Raw genomic sequence first — 14932 nt, forward strand, 5'->3', positions numbered from 1 at the left:
TGCTACACACCTGGCTGCACATTTTAACATACCTATTAGGCATGCTGAGAAGGAAGAAAAGGTGCTGCCCCGTGTTTATCTAGATCATAAAAGTATGGTGGCACATGATTTTATTGTTAAGAATAGGGCAGGAGAGCTTAAATATCAATTGTTCTTTAACAAACATCATCCTGAGACTATTATCCTGCCTGCTCCTTCTTTGTTTGATTTGACTGTAGGCACGTACCTTGTTCCGTTGACGGCTATTCACGCCTATCGGAACCCTGCACCATCCGAGGAGCCAGAACCGGAACCACAATTTGATCCTTCACGGCAGTCTAACTATCAGTGGGATCCGGAGATGATTGCCAGCCAGTGGCAATCGGAGCCTTCTTCCTCCTCATCACAGTACGACCCCAACAACTATTATTATGGATATCCGCCAGGCCAGCCGTGGCCATAGACCAACTTAGGCCAAAAGCCTAAGCTTGGGGGAGTACGTATTTCTCACCGACATTACATTTATGTTCACACACACTCATTACTAGATGTCGGTGCTCATACTTTTTCACTGTAATATCCATGCTAGTTTATTTTCGTTTTCCTGCTTTCTTCTTGTGTGTTTGTTAAACCTTAAGAAAAACCAAAAAAATTAGTAGTAGTTTATTTTTCTGCTGTAGTAGTAATAATTAAAAAGAAAACCCAAAAATAGTTCTCGTTCTTCTTTTGCTTGTTGGGAGCTTTCCCGTGTAAATAGTTTTATTTCTTTTCTTTTCTTTGGGGGTCAGTAGGAGAAGACCATAATTAAATTGTTGAAGTGGCTCTTATATGCATTATTGTTGATTTAACCAAGAGCCCATATTGGCTTGTCTTCTCCTGTTTATTGAATGCTCGCAGATTCCAGCTTAGTCCAATGCACGTACACTGTTATTATTATTCACATTGTTCGGTCGTGCAAGTGAAAGGCAATTATGATGATATATGATGGGCTGACTGAGATGAGAAAACATGGTATGAACTCGACCTCTTTTGTTTTTGTAAATATGATGAGTCCCTCGTTCTTGATTCAGCTTATTATGAATAAACATGTTTGCAATGACAATTATAGATCATAGTTGCTTGTGCCATGCTTGATTAGCGATGAGTTATAATGATTTACCTTGTGTGCCAACATGCTATTGAGATGGTTATGATGTGGTATGATGGGGTGGTATCCTCCTTTGAATGATTTAAGTGACTTGACTTGGCACATGTTCACGCATGTAGTTGAAACAAATCAACATAGCCTTCACGATATTTATGTTCATGGTGGATTATATCCTACTCATGCTTGCATCCAATGTTTATTAATTTTAATGCATGTGCATGGCTGTTGTCGCTCTCTAGTTGGTCGCTTCCCAGTCTTTTGCTAGCCTTCACTTGTACTAAGCGGGAATACTGCTTGTGCATCCAATCCCTTAAACCCCAAAGTTATTCCAGATGAGTCCACCATACCTTCCTATATGCGGTATCTACCTGTCGTTCCAAGTAAATTTGTATGTGCCAAACTCTAAACCTTCAAATAATCATTCTGTTTTGTAAGCTCGAATAGCTCATGTATCAACCAAGGTTGTCCTTATCTTCAGTGTTAGGCGGGTTATTCTCAAGAGGAGTGGACTCCGCTCCTCACTCACGAGATAAATGGCTGGTCACCGGGATGCCCAGTCCCATGCTTTATGCAAACTAAATCAAAATTAATTGCAAACAAAACTCTCCCTGGGACCTGATGTATGTTGGAGGCACTCGTTGTTTCGAGCAAGCCATGGATTGATGCTTGTTGGTGGAGGGGAGTATAAACTTTACCATTCTGTTTGGGAACCGCCTATAATGTGTTCAGCATGGAAGATATCGCCATCTCTTAGTTGTTACGTTGACAATGAAAGTATACCGCTCAAAATACAATTTATCTCTATTTCAAAACTGAGCTCTGGCACCTCTACAAGTCCCTGCTTCCCTCTGCGAAGGGCCTATCCATTTACTTTTATGTTGAGTTGTCACCCTCTTATTAAAAAGAACTAGCTGGAGAGCACAGCTGTCATTTGCATTCATCACTATTAATCTATGTTGGGTGTGACTATGATTGGATCCCTTTTACCATGAATTACAATGTCTAGTCAGTCCTTGATCTTTAAAGGTGCTCTGCATTTATGTTTTGCAGTCTCAGAAAGGGCTAGCGAGATACCATCTTGTTATATCATATTATGATTGTTTTGAGAAAGTGTTGTCATCCGAGATTTATTATTATGACTTGCTAGTTGATTATGCTATTGATATGAGTAATTATGAGACCTGAGAATTATTGCAAATGTGGTTAGTTATGATCTATGCTGAAAACTTGAATGCTGGCTTGACATAGTTACAATAACAAGAGCAAACAGAGTTTATAAAAGTTTTTCTTTCTTTCAGTTTGTCAACTAAATTGCTTGAGGACAAGAAAGGGTTTAAGCTCGGGGGAGTTGATACGTCTCCGTCGTATCTACTTTTCCAAACACATTTGCCCTTGTTTTGTACTCTAACTTGTATGATTTGAATGGAACTAACCCGGACTGACGCTGTTTTCAGCAGAATTGCCATGGTGTTGTTTTATGTGCAGAAAACAAATATTCTTGGAATGACCTGAAACTCCACGGAACATCTTAGAAAAAATAATAAAAAATCCTCGCCAAAGATGAAGACCAGGAGGGCCGCACCCTTCTCATGAGGGTGGGGGCGCCCCCCACCCTAGGGCGCGCCCCCTACCTCGTGGACCCCCTGGATGCCCTCCGACGCCAACTCCAACTCTATATATTTGCTTTCGGAGAGAAAAAATCAGAGAGAAGAAATCATCACGTTTTACGATACAGAGCCACCGCCAATCCCTAAAACCTCTCGGGAGGGCTGATCTGGAGTCCGTTCGGGGCTCCGGAGAGGGGGATTCGTCGCCGTCGTCATCATCAACCATCCTCCATCACTAATTTCATGATGCTCACCGCCGTGCGTGAGTAATTCCATCATAGGCTTGCTGGACGGTGATGGGTTGGATGAGATTTATCATGTAATCGAGTTAGTTTTGTTAGGGTTTGATCCCTAGTATCCACTATGTTCTGAGATTGATGTTGCTATGACTTTGCTATGCTTAATGCTTGTCACTAGGTCCCGAGTGCCATGATTTCAGATCTGAACCTATTATGTTTTCATGAATATATGTGAGTTCTTGATCCGATCTTGCAAGTCTATAGTCACCTACTATGTGTTATGATCTGGCAACCCCGAAGTGACAATAATCGGGACCACTCCCGGTGATGACCATAGTTTGAGGAGTTCATGTATTCACTATGTGCTAATGCTTTGTTCCGGTTCTCTATTAAAAGGAGGCCTTAATATCCCTTAGTTTCCAATAGGACCCCGCTGCCACAGGAGGGTAGGACAAAAGATGTCATGCAAGTTCTTTTCCATAAGCACGTATGGCTATATACGGAATACATGCCTACATTACATTGATGAATTGGAGCTAGTTCTGTGTCACCCTATGTTATGACTGTTACATGATGAACCGCATCCGGCATAATTATCCATCACTGATCCGGTGCCTACGAGTTTTCCATATACTGGTTTACGCTTATTTACTTTCCCGCTGCTACTGTTACAATCACTACAAAATACCAAAAACATTACTTTTGATGTCTTTACTTTTGTTGCCGCTACCACCACTATCATATTACTGTGCTACTAAACACTTTGCTGCAGATACTAAGTTTCCAGGTGTGGTTGAATTGACAACTCAGATGCTAATACTTGAGAATACTCTTGGGCTCCCCTTTTGTTGAATCAATAAATTTGGGTTGAATACTCTACCCTCGAAAGCTGTTGCGATCCCCTATACTTGTGGGTTATCATGCTTCTTCAATCTCTGCTCTTCCTGCTCCAACCGCTCAAACAAGCTCCGGTGGGACTGCCTGCTCCCTCCTCCCCGCGGCCGGCTGTGCTGCCGCGTAGGCCTCACCGCCCCACCGTACTCCCATCGCTGGCCTAGCCATCCCTCTACTCACCCACACCTGCTGTTATTCTCCGGCGACGGCAGACGAACTAGTAAACCCTCATACAATCGTACTCCCCTTCGTGTAGGAAACAACTTCCGAGTCTTCCTTGGCTCCGTGTCGTTCCCTTCCTAGGCCTCGCCGTCGTCCACCGCCTTGGTGCTCTCGACCCGGCCTGGTCAACATGGTCAACGACCGACATGCATCTGAAGTGGACTGTATGTGGAGAGGCTGACAGCTAGGTACACGGCCGCATGCAAGGAAATGCCTCCTTATTACGCGCAAAATAATGATTCCTCCACCTGACATCCGGGACTCACCGAAAGGGCCTCTGTATTTTGCAAAAAAACATTACCGCCGCTGACAGCTCGGACCCACCAGCTCTATCTTCGCACACAAGGAAGTGCCTCCTTATTATGCACAAAAAATGAGTACTCCCCCTGCTAGCTGGGACCCAGTATAGTAGCAGGCCTCCTAAGTTGACGGGGATGGAGGGCTTTGTAAACTTAGTCAATATGCACGATTCTAGCTCCGGTGACCGTACGATGTCCATCCAACGGCCGTAGTGCTTCTTTAACCTCTGGTCTTCTTGCTCCAGTCGCCCAAACCAGCGTCGGTCGTGCCTCGTGCTCCTGCCTCCCATGGCCGGCTGCGATGCGGCGGAGGCCTCACCGCCCCCTACTACTCCCACCGCTGGCCAGGCCATCCCTCTACTCACCCATACCCCCACTTATTCTGTAGCGACGGCAGCCTCACACCCCAGCGAACTAGTGAACCCTCATACTCCTCTACACGTGGGCATCCACTATCGCATCTTCCCTAGCTCCGCATCGTCCCCTTCCTAGGCGTCGCCGTCGTCCACCACCATGGTGCTCTCGGCGCGGTGTGGTCAACATGGTCAAGGAACGGCTTCCATCGGACATGGACTGTACGTGGAGAGGCTGACAACTAGGTCCACGGCCGTAGCAAGGAAGTGCCTCCTTATAATGCAAAAAATAATTATTCCTCCACCTGACAGCGGGGACCCACCGGAGGGGCCACCGTATTTCGTGAAAAAAACATTTCCCCCTGACTGCTAGGACCCACCAGCTACATCTTCGCACGCAAGGAAGTGCGTCTAGGCAAAAAAATGATTCGCCCCCTGACTGCTGGGACCCAGCAGCTACATCTTCGCACGCAAGGAAGTGTCTCTCAGTCGGGACCCACCTGGTCGAAGCGTACGTAGCGTTTTCATTCTAGTCGCGAACGTGTACGTATATACTTGTCGATGTAGAGGCACGCACATGTCGTAGTAGAGGCATGCACGTAGCATGTACACGTACGTACAGCGGCCAGTGTGCAAGAAATAAAATACGGCCACGTACGTACATACGGGCGGGGTCTCGAACGCCTACTCGTGCATACGTACGGCCAGGGCTCGTGTACATGGCTGGGTCGGAACGGAGAAACTGCGTCGTCGTCGTGTTCATGGGGAGCCAACCGGCTGGCTCGGAACGGAATGCATCATCGTGCTCATCGCGAGGGCTTGGACGGAACAGCCGATGGAAACGAGGCCCGGCGTACCGCAGAACGGAGGAAACGGCCTTGTGTTCAACCGGCCACGTTCAAAACGGAATCCTGTTCATCGGGAGGGGTCGGGGGTACCGCAAAATGGAGGAAACAAACCTCCTACAGTCGAAATGGAGTCTTGTTGATCGGGAGGGGTATGGCGTACCGCAAAACGGAGGAAACGGACTTGTGTTGGAGCGCTACGGTCGAAATGGGGGTCCTATTCATCGGGAGGGGTGTGGCGTACCGCAAAACGGGACTCCACGGGATACTGTTCATCTCCAACGTCGACCCCCTCCAGCCTCCACGGGCTACTGTTCATCCACCGTCGACCTCCTCCTGCCTCCACCAGCAACTGTTCATCCACAGACTCCTGTTCATCCAGCCTCCACCGCGCGCTACTCCACCAGCTACTGTTCAACCAGCCCTCTCCATAGGCTCCTATTCAACCACCCCTCCACGGGCTACTGTTCATCTAGCCCTCCACCGTCTACTATTCATCCAGCCCTCCACGGGGTGGTCCTGTTCATCCAGCCCTCCACGGGGTCCTCTTCATCCAGCCCCAACCGGCTCGATCGATTGGGGTCCTGTTCATCCAGAGGCAACACCACAGGGTCCTGTTCATCCACCCTCACCGGGAACTGTTCATCCAAACCCCCCCAGCAACACTCACTATTCATCCAGAGGTAGCATCGATCGGCTTCAGTTAGCAGCAGTAGCGAAGGAATCGCTCGATCGGGTTCAGTTAACAGCCATCGATCGATCGCTCGGGTTCAGTAACGCGTAGCCTGCAGTGCAATCACTCGGGTTCAGTAGGCGAATGCCTCGCTCAGGTTCAGTTAGAGCCCAACGCCTCGCACACATGCGCGTGCGTGTATGAGAGAAACGCGCAAACCTACATGCATCGCTCGGCCCCGACCACCCACCGTAACTGGGAACACCCTGATATTTTCCTCACCCTCGCTTCTACCACGGTTTTTTCCGTCATGGACGGCCCAAAGAATGTCATGCAGCTGCATCTCCAGCCCGCCCAGGACGAAAACCCATTTTCTATCATGATTTTTTGTCATAGAAGTAGGAGCCACCACATCTATGATGATACCGGGTTTTGTCACAATTATCGTCATAGAAGTTTCATAAGTATGACAGAAAAAAAATTCGTTCGGTCCAAAATGTCACGGAAGTGTCTTTTTTTGTAGTGCCCTCCTCCACTCCTTTATATACGGGGGAGGGGACACCCCAGAGACACAAGTTGATCATTGATATTTTAGCCTTGTGCGGTGCCCCCCTCCACCATAATCCACCTCGGTCATATCATAGTGGTGCTTATGCGAAGCCCTACGTCGGTGGCTTCAACAAGACCGTCATCACGCCGTCGTGCTGATGGAACTCTCCCTCGAAGCTCTACTGGATCGTGAGTTCGGGGGACGTCACCGAGCTGAACGTGTGCAGATCGCGGAGGTGCCGTACGTTCGGTACTAGGATCGGTCGATCGTGAAGACGTACGACTACATCAACCGCATTTTCATAACGCTTCCGCTTACGATCTATGAGGGTACGTGGATGACACTCTCCCCTCTCATTGCTATTTGCGTGTGCGTAGGATTTTTTTGAAATTAATGTGTTCCCCAACAATCATGGCATTTCCATAGCCATTCCGAGATATATTGCCATGCAACTTCCATCATCATCATATACATGACTTGAGCATTCATTGTTATATTGCTTTGCATGATCGTAAGATAGCTAGCATGATATTTTCATGGCTTGTCCATTTTTTGATATCTTTACTACACTAGATCATTGCACATCCCGGTACACCGCCGGAGGCATTCATATAGAGTCATATCTTTGTTCTAGTATTGAGTTGTAAGTAAATAAAAGTGTGATGGTCATCATTATTAGAACATTGTCCCAGGTGAGGTTATCAAAATAAAAGAGGCCAAAGAAGCCCAAATAAAAAAAAGAGGCCAAAGAAGCCCATCAAAAAAAAGACGAGAGAAAAAAATTTAAAAAATGAGAGAAAAGAGAGAAGGCACAATGTTACTATCCTTTTACCACACTTGTGCTTCAGAGTAGCACAATGTTCTTCATATAGAGAGTCTCTTGAGTTATCACTTTCATATACTAGTGGGAATTTTTCATTATAGAACTTGGCTTGTATATTCCGAAGGTGGGCTTCCTCAAATGCCCAAGGTCTTCATACGCAAGCAAGTTGGATACACACCCACTTAGTTTTAGTTTGAGCTTTCATACACTTATAGCTCTCGGTGCATCCGTTGCATGGCAATCCCTACTCCTCGCATTGACATCAACTGATGGGCATCTCCATAGCCCATTGATTAGCTGCGTCGATGTGAGACTTTCTTCCTTTTTGTCTTCTCCCCACAACCTCCACCATCATATTCTATTCCACCTATAATGCTATGTCCATGGCTCACGCTCATGTATTGCGTGAAAGTTGAAAAGGTTTGATAACATCAAAAGTATGAAACAATTGCTTGGCTTGTCATCGGGGTTGTGCATGATTTGAATATTTTGTGTGGTGAAGATGGAGCATAGCCAGACCATATGATTTTGTAGGGATAACTTTCTTTGGCCATGTTATTTTGAAAAGACATGATTGCTTTATTAGTATGCTTGAAGTATTATTGTCTTAATGTCAAATGATAGACTATTGCTTTGAATCACTCGTGTCTTAATAGTCATGCCATGATTAGATTACATGATCAAGTTTATTCTAGGTAGCATTCCACATCAAAAATTATCTTTTTTATCATTTACCTACTCGAGGACGAGCAGGAATTAAGCTTGGGGATGCTGATACGTCTCTGTCGTATCTATAATTTTTATTGTTCAATGCCAATATTATACAACTTTCATATACTTTTGGCAACTTTTTATACTATTTTTTGGGACTAACATATTGATCCAGTGCCCAGTGCCAGTTCCTGTTTATTGCATTTTTGTTTCGCAGAAAATCCATATCAAACGGAGTCCAAACGGGATAAAAACTGACGGAGATTTTTTTGGAATATATGTGAATTTTGGGAAGTGAAATCAACGCGAGACGATGCTCGAGGGGCCCACGAGGCAGGGGCGTGCCCCAGGGGGGCAGGCGGGCCCCTGAACCTCGGGGACACCCCGTAAGGCGGTTGTTGCCCTTCTTTCGCCGCAAGAAAGCTAATATCCGGATAAAAATCATGTTCGAATTTCAATCCAATCAGAGTTACGGATCTCCGGAAATATAAGAAACGGTGAAAGGGCAGAATCTGAGAACGCAGAAACACAGAGAGACAGATCCAATCTCGGAGGGGCTCTCGCCCCTCCCATGCCATGAGGCCATGAACCAGAGGGTAAACCCTTCTCCCATCTAGCGGGAAGGTCAAGTAAGAAGAAGAAGAAGAAGAAGAAGGGGGGCTCTCTCCCCCTCTCTCCCGATGGCACCAGAACGCCGCCGGGGCCATCATCCTGACAACGATCTACACCAACAAATTCACCACCGTCATCACCAACTCTTCCCCCCTCTATGCAGTAGTGTAACCCCTCTTTTACCCGATGTAATCTCTACTTAAACATGGTGCTCAATGCTATATATTATTTCCTAATGATGTATGGCTATCCTATGATGTTTGAGTAGATCTGTTTTGTCCTATGGTTTAATTAATGATCGTGATTGGTTTGAGTTGCATGTTTTATTATTGGTGTTGTCCTATGGTGCTCTCCGTGTCGTGCAAGCGTGAGGGATCCCCGATGTAGGGTTTGTAATATGTTCACGATTTTCTTATGGTGGGTGGCATGAGTGACAGATGTAACACCCACAATGTGGCTATATCTCCCACGTGTCGGGGCACGACTTAGAGGCATAGCCGCATGGTAGGCATGTCGCAAGAGGGGCAATCTTTACACATCCCATGTACTGAATAACGAAGGGATAAAGAGTCGGCTTACAATCCCCACTTCACACAAATACATAAATATATCATACATCATCCAGAATACAATCAAGGTCCGACTACGGAACCAAAATAAAGAAAGACAACCCCAAATGCTAGATCCCCGATTGCCCCAACTGGGCTCCTCTACTGATCATCTGGAAAATAAACAATAGAATGAACACAATCTTCATCGAGCTCTCACTTGAGCTCGATTGCGTCACCTGCAACTGTTTGGAAGTATATGTGAGTCACGGGGACTCAGCAATCTCACACCCTCGCGATCAAGACAATTTAAGCTTATGGGTAGGAAAGGTAGTAGGGTGGAGCTGCAGCAAGCACTAGCATATATGGTGGCTAACATACGCAATTAAGAGCAAGAAGAGAAGCAATGCAACGGTCGTGAACTAGAAGTGATCCTGAAACTACTTACGTTCAAGCATAACACAAGAACCGTGTTCACTTCCCGGACTCCGCCGAGAAGAGACCATCACGGCTACACACGCGGCTGATTCGTTTTAATTAAGTCAAGTGTCAAGTTCTCTACAACCGGACATTAACAAATTCCCATCTGCCCATAACTGCGGGCACGGCTTCCGATAGTTCAAAACCCTGTAGGGGTGTCCCAACTTAGCTCATCACAAGCTCTCACGGTCAAAGAAGGATATTCCTTCTCCCAGGAATACCCGATTAGTCTCGAAATTCCCAGTTACAAGACATTTCGACAATGGTAAAACAAGACCAGCAAGACCGCCCGATGCGCCGACATCCCGATAGGAGCTGCACATATCTCGTTCTCAGGGCAAAACCGGATTGTCCAAGATTCCGGTAGGCCAACCCAGAGTTGCCCCTGGTGGCCACCGGCGGCTAACAGGATCGGACAACACTTAGACAAGCACTGGCCCAGGGGGGTTAAAATAAAGATGACCCTTGAGTCTGTAGAACCCAAGGGTAGGTGATAGGTTGTTAGGAAAATGTAAAACCAAGGTTGGGCCTTGCTGTAGGAGTTTTATTCAAAGCGAATTGTCAAGGGGTTCCCATAACTCCCAACCGCGTAAGGAATGCAAAATCAAGGAACATAACACCGGTATGACGAAAACTAGGGCGGCAAGAGTGGAACAAAACACCAGGCATAAGGCTAAGCCTTCCACCCTTTACCAAGTATATAGATTCATTAAAGTAAACAAGATATACTATTGATATCCCAACAATATCCATTTTCCAACAAGCAACAAACTTCATCTTCACCTGCAACTAGCAACGCTATAAGAGGGGCTGAGCAAGGCGGTAACATAGGCAAACAACGGTTTGCTAGGACAGGTGGGTTAGAGGCTTGACATGGAAATATGGGAGGCATGATAAAGCAAGTGGTAGGTATCACGGCATAGCAACAGAGCGAGCAACTAGCAAGCACATAGAGAAGTGATTTCGAGGGTATGGTCATCTTGCCTGCAAAGTTCTCAGAGTTGACGAAAGCTTGATCCTCGATAGCGTACTTGACAGGTTCCTCGATCACATACTCGTCTCTCGGATCTACCCAAAGCAAGAACACAAGCAAAGGACCAACAATCAAACACGGTGCAATGCACAAGCAACATGATGCAAAACATGGCATGAAATGGGAGGTGTGATATGCGATGCATATGCGTGCTCCGGAAGGAAAATAATGAACAAGTCATCAACTTGGCAAACCAAGTGTGCCGCTGGAAAGATGAGATGATTTCGGTCGAAATCGATATAAAGATCACCGGAATCGGATGCACGGTTTGCAAATGGCAAGCCAAACAAGAATGGCATAATTCTTCGATTAACAGCACGATGCCATATAGAATGCAACAATAAACTAAGCTACTGCACCCCAACATAGCAACAAAGCACATGGCAGTGATCTACTCAAGATGCTTGACAAAAGATGAACACTGAGCCACGGCTAAATCAGACAAGAGCAGGTTCGAACAAGCATGGCAATAGTGCAAACGATATCAGCTTCACAGACTTATTGAAAATACTAACATGCCAGAAATAACATCAAGAAGCCAAGTTTAGAGCAAGCAAACAACATGCTACAGGAATAGGTCATAGCAAACAAAGGCATGGCATGAATCTACTCAAAGCATATAACAAAAGTCCCTTACTGATCATGAGCCAAAAAGGCAAAGAAAATATGATGGCACCCATGTAAACATCGCAAGTTTTATTAACAGTTTTAGACTTAGCAGAAAACAGAGCATGGCATAAACAGAATTATGAAGGCATCTTTGAGAGCTCGAAACACTCACCACAAGTCATTTCATGATGAGATAAGCATACTACCAGCAAGAAGACATGTTCATGAATCTAAACATGGCAACATCAAGTTCATAGCATGCATGGATCAACTACAACAACCATGGCAAAATTTATTAACATGTAAACAATCTGCCAGGAACATTTTATAGCAAAAGTAGAGCAAGATTAAGACATTCTAGGGCACTCCATAATTACAAGCAGGGACATGGATGGATAGATCACAACCATAAGTCCAAATCATCCTTACTGAAGCAACTCAAAACAAGCATGTATCTCACTGTAGCATCATGTATACATGGCATCAAAATAACAACAGGAAAGGACTTAGTAAAATTCTAAGTCCCTGAAATCAACAATATCACGAAGGCTATTTTGCATGCTTGTGCTAGTCACCACATAGATCACAAAAATACATAGCAAGAACCCCTGTAAACATGGCATGGCATAGATCAAATCACATGTAGAGCTCATGCCCATATGCAGCACACAACAAAACTGACAAAAATGACAAATCAACATAATCTACTAAGTAACAGGAGCAAACATTTTATAGCACTCTTTCATCAGTGATTTGGGCATCAAGATGGACTCAAACAATCATGCCACAATGGAATGAAATGAAGAGCATCTCACAATGAATATTTTGATATATCATGCGCATGAAACAGAGCTATGGTCACGGAGTTATGATGCAATGAACATGGCCTGAAAATATCACAGATAAAGGACTTAGTAGAAATTATACCACTCCGGAAGGTCAACGGGACAAGGACGTGCGGGACGAGGAGATCCGGGACGCAACAAGGTGTTTGGATGCAGGGATGGGTGGATCTCGTCCATCTTCTCCGGATCCGACCGGAGAAGAACTCCGGCGAGCTCCGGCGACGACTGGGAAGTGCGGTGGTGCGGGATCTGGCAGAGGAGGGCAGCGACGCGCGGACGGCGAGGTGCGGCGCGCCGGCAAGGGAACGCGTCGGTGGTGACGGAGTGCAGCGGCTCGGGCGACGTCGAGTGATGCGGCAAGATGCGCCGTGCCGGCTAGGTGGTGGCGGAAGCGAGGCGGCGCCGGCGAACGGGCAGCGGGGTGCGGGCGGCGCACGGTAGAGGAGGCGGCGCGCGTGCGGCGGAGCGTGGGCGGCGGCGTGCAGGCGCGGCAGTGGCGAGGCGGCGTGGACGACGGAGGAGGTCACTGGCAGCGAGCGGCACGGTGGCGCGAAGGAGGCGGCGACGGTGGGTTCTGGCGATGCGGCGGGGAGCTCGGGCGGCGCGGCGCTGGATGCGCGGCGCACGGCGCGCGGCTCGGCCTAGATCGGCCCAGGGCAGGCCGGCCTCGGGCCCCGGTGGGCCGCAGCGCGGTGGAGGAGAGAGAGACGCGGTGGGGAGGCGACGTGGCGGCGCAGGAGTGGAAGGGGGAGGCGGTGGCGCTGACGTGGCGACCCCTCATTGGTCGGAGCGGCGTGGCGGCGGCGGTGGACATGTCCGGCTCAGCCCGGACGTGTCCGGCAGTGGTGGAGGGTGGAGCTAGGGTTAGACTGCGTGAAAAATCCGAGAGGGGCACATATTTATAGATGGAAGGAGGTAGGAGTGTCCAAATGGAGTGTAGTTTTCGACCACGCGATCGTGATCCGATGGCGGAGGACATGGGAGAGGTTTGGATGGGTTATTGGGTCGTTTTGGAGGGGTGTTGGGCTGCAACACACGAGAGGCTTTTGCGGTTACTCGGTTAACCATTGGAGCATCAAATGAACTCCAAATGGCACGAAATTTGACAGGCGGTCTACCGGTGGTGTACCAAGGCCACTTGGAAAATCTCGGTCCATTCCAAGAACGTTCGACACCCGCTCACGAAAAGAGACAAGAGGGGTGCGTCGGGTGCATGAGGGAGTGTCGGATTGCAAGATGGAAAAGGGGAAAATGCTCGGAAGCATGAAACGAACACGAATGCAAATGTGATGCACATGATGACATGATATGAAATGCATGACATGAACAATAGGCAAAACGAAAACAAAACCCAACCACGAAGGGAAAATCATATCACATCTCCGGAAAAGGCAAGAGTCGGAGTACAAATATGGAAAGTTGTATCGGGGGCGTTGCAACAAAAGCAAAAACCCGAGTAAGTAGGTTTTTTGCGTATGGGAGTAAAGAGGACTTGATGCCTTATAATGCTATGGTTGGGTTTTACCTCAATGATCTTTAGTAGTTGCGGATGCTTGCTAGAGTTCCAATCATAAGTGCATATGATCCAAGAAGAGAAAGTATGTTAGCTTATGCCTCTCCCTAAAATAAAATTGCAATAGTGATTACCGGTCTAGCTATCGATTGCCTAGGGACTAATAACTTTCTCGTGACAAAAAGCTCTCTACTAAAACTAATTTAGTCATGTCTTTATCTAAACAGCCCCTAGCTTTTATTTACATGCTCTTTATTATATTGCAAACCTAGCCTACAACACCTCCAAATTACTTTAGTTTCATACTTGTTCTAGGTTAAGCAAATGTTAAGTGTGCGTAGAGTTGTATTGGTGGTCGATAGAACTTGAGGGAATATTTGTTCTACCTTTAGCTCCTCGTTGGGTTTGACACTCTTACTTATCGAAAGAGGCTACAATTGATCCCCTATACTTCTGGGTTATCAGGGGCCGGCCCCCCAAACCCTAAACCAATTCGGTTTGGGCCTAGGGGACGCGCCCACCACTTGCCTGCTGCCCTCTTTCTCCACTAGGGCCCATTAAGGCCCATTGACTCTCGGGGGGGGTTCCGGTAACCTCCCGGTACTCCGGAAAATGCCCGAACTCATCCGGAACCATTCCGGTGTCCAAACATAGCCTTCCAATATATCGATCTTTATGTCTCGGCCATTTCGAGACTCCTCTTCATGTCCGTGATCACATTCGGGACTCTGAACTACCTTCGGTACATCAAAACACATAAACTCATAATACCGATCGTCATCGAACGTTAAGCGTGCGGACCCTATGGGTTTGAGAACTATGTAGACATGACCGAGACTCACTTCCATTCAATAACCAATAGCAGAACCTGGATGCTCATATTGGTTCCTACATATTCTACGAAGATCTTTATCAGTCAAACCACATAACAACATACGTTGTTCCCTTTG

The sequence above is a fragment of the Triticum urartu genome, chromosome 3, assembly GCF_003073215.2.
Source record: "Triticum urartu cultivar G1812 chromosome 3, Tu2.1, whole genome shotgun sequence".
Taxonomy (NCBI): Eukaryota; Viridiplantae; Streptophyta; class Magnoliopsida; order Poales; family Poaceae; genus Triticum; species Triticum urartu.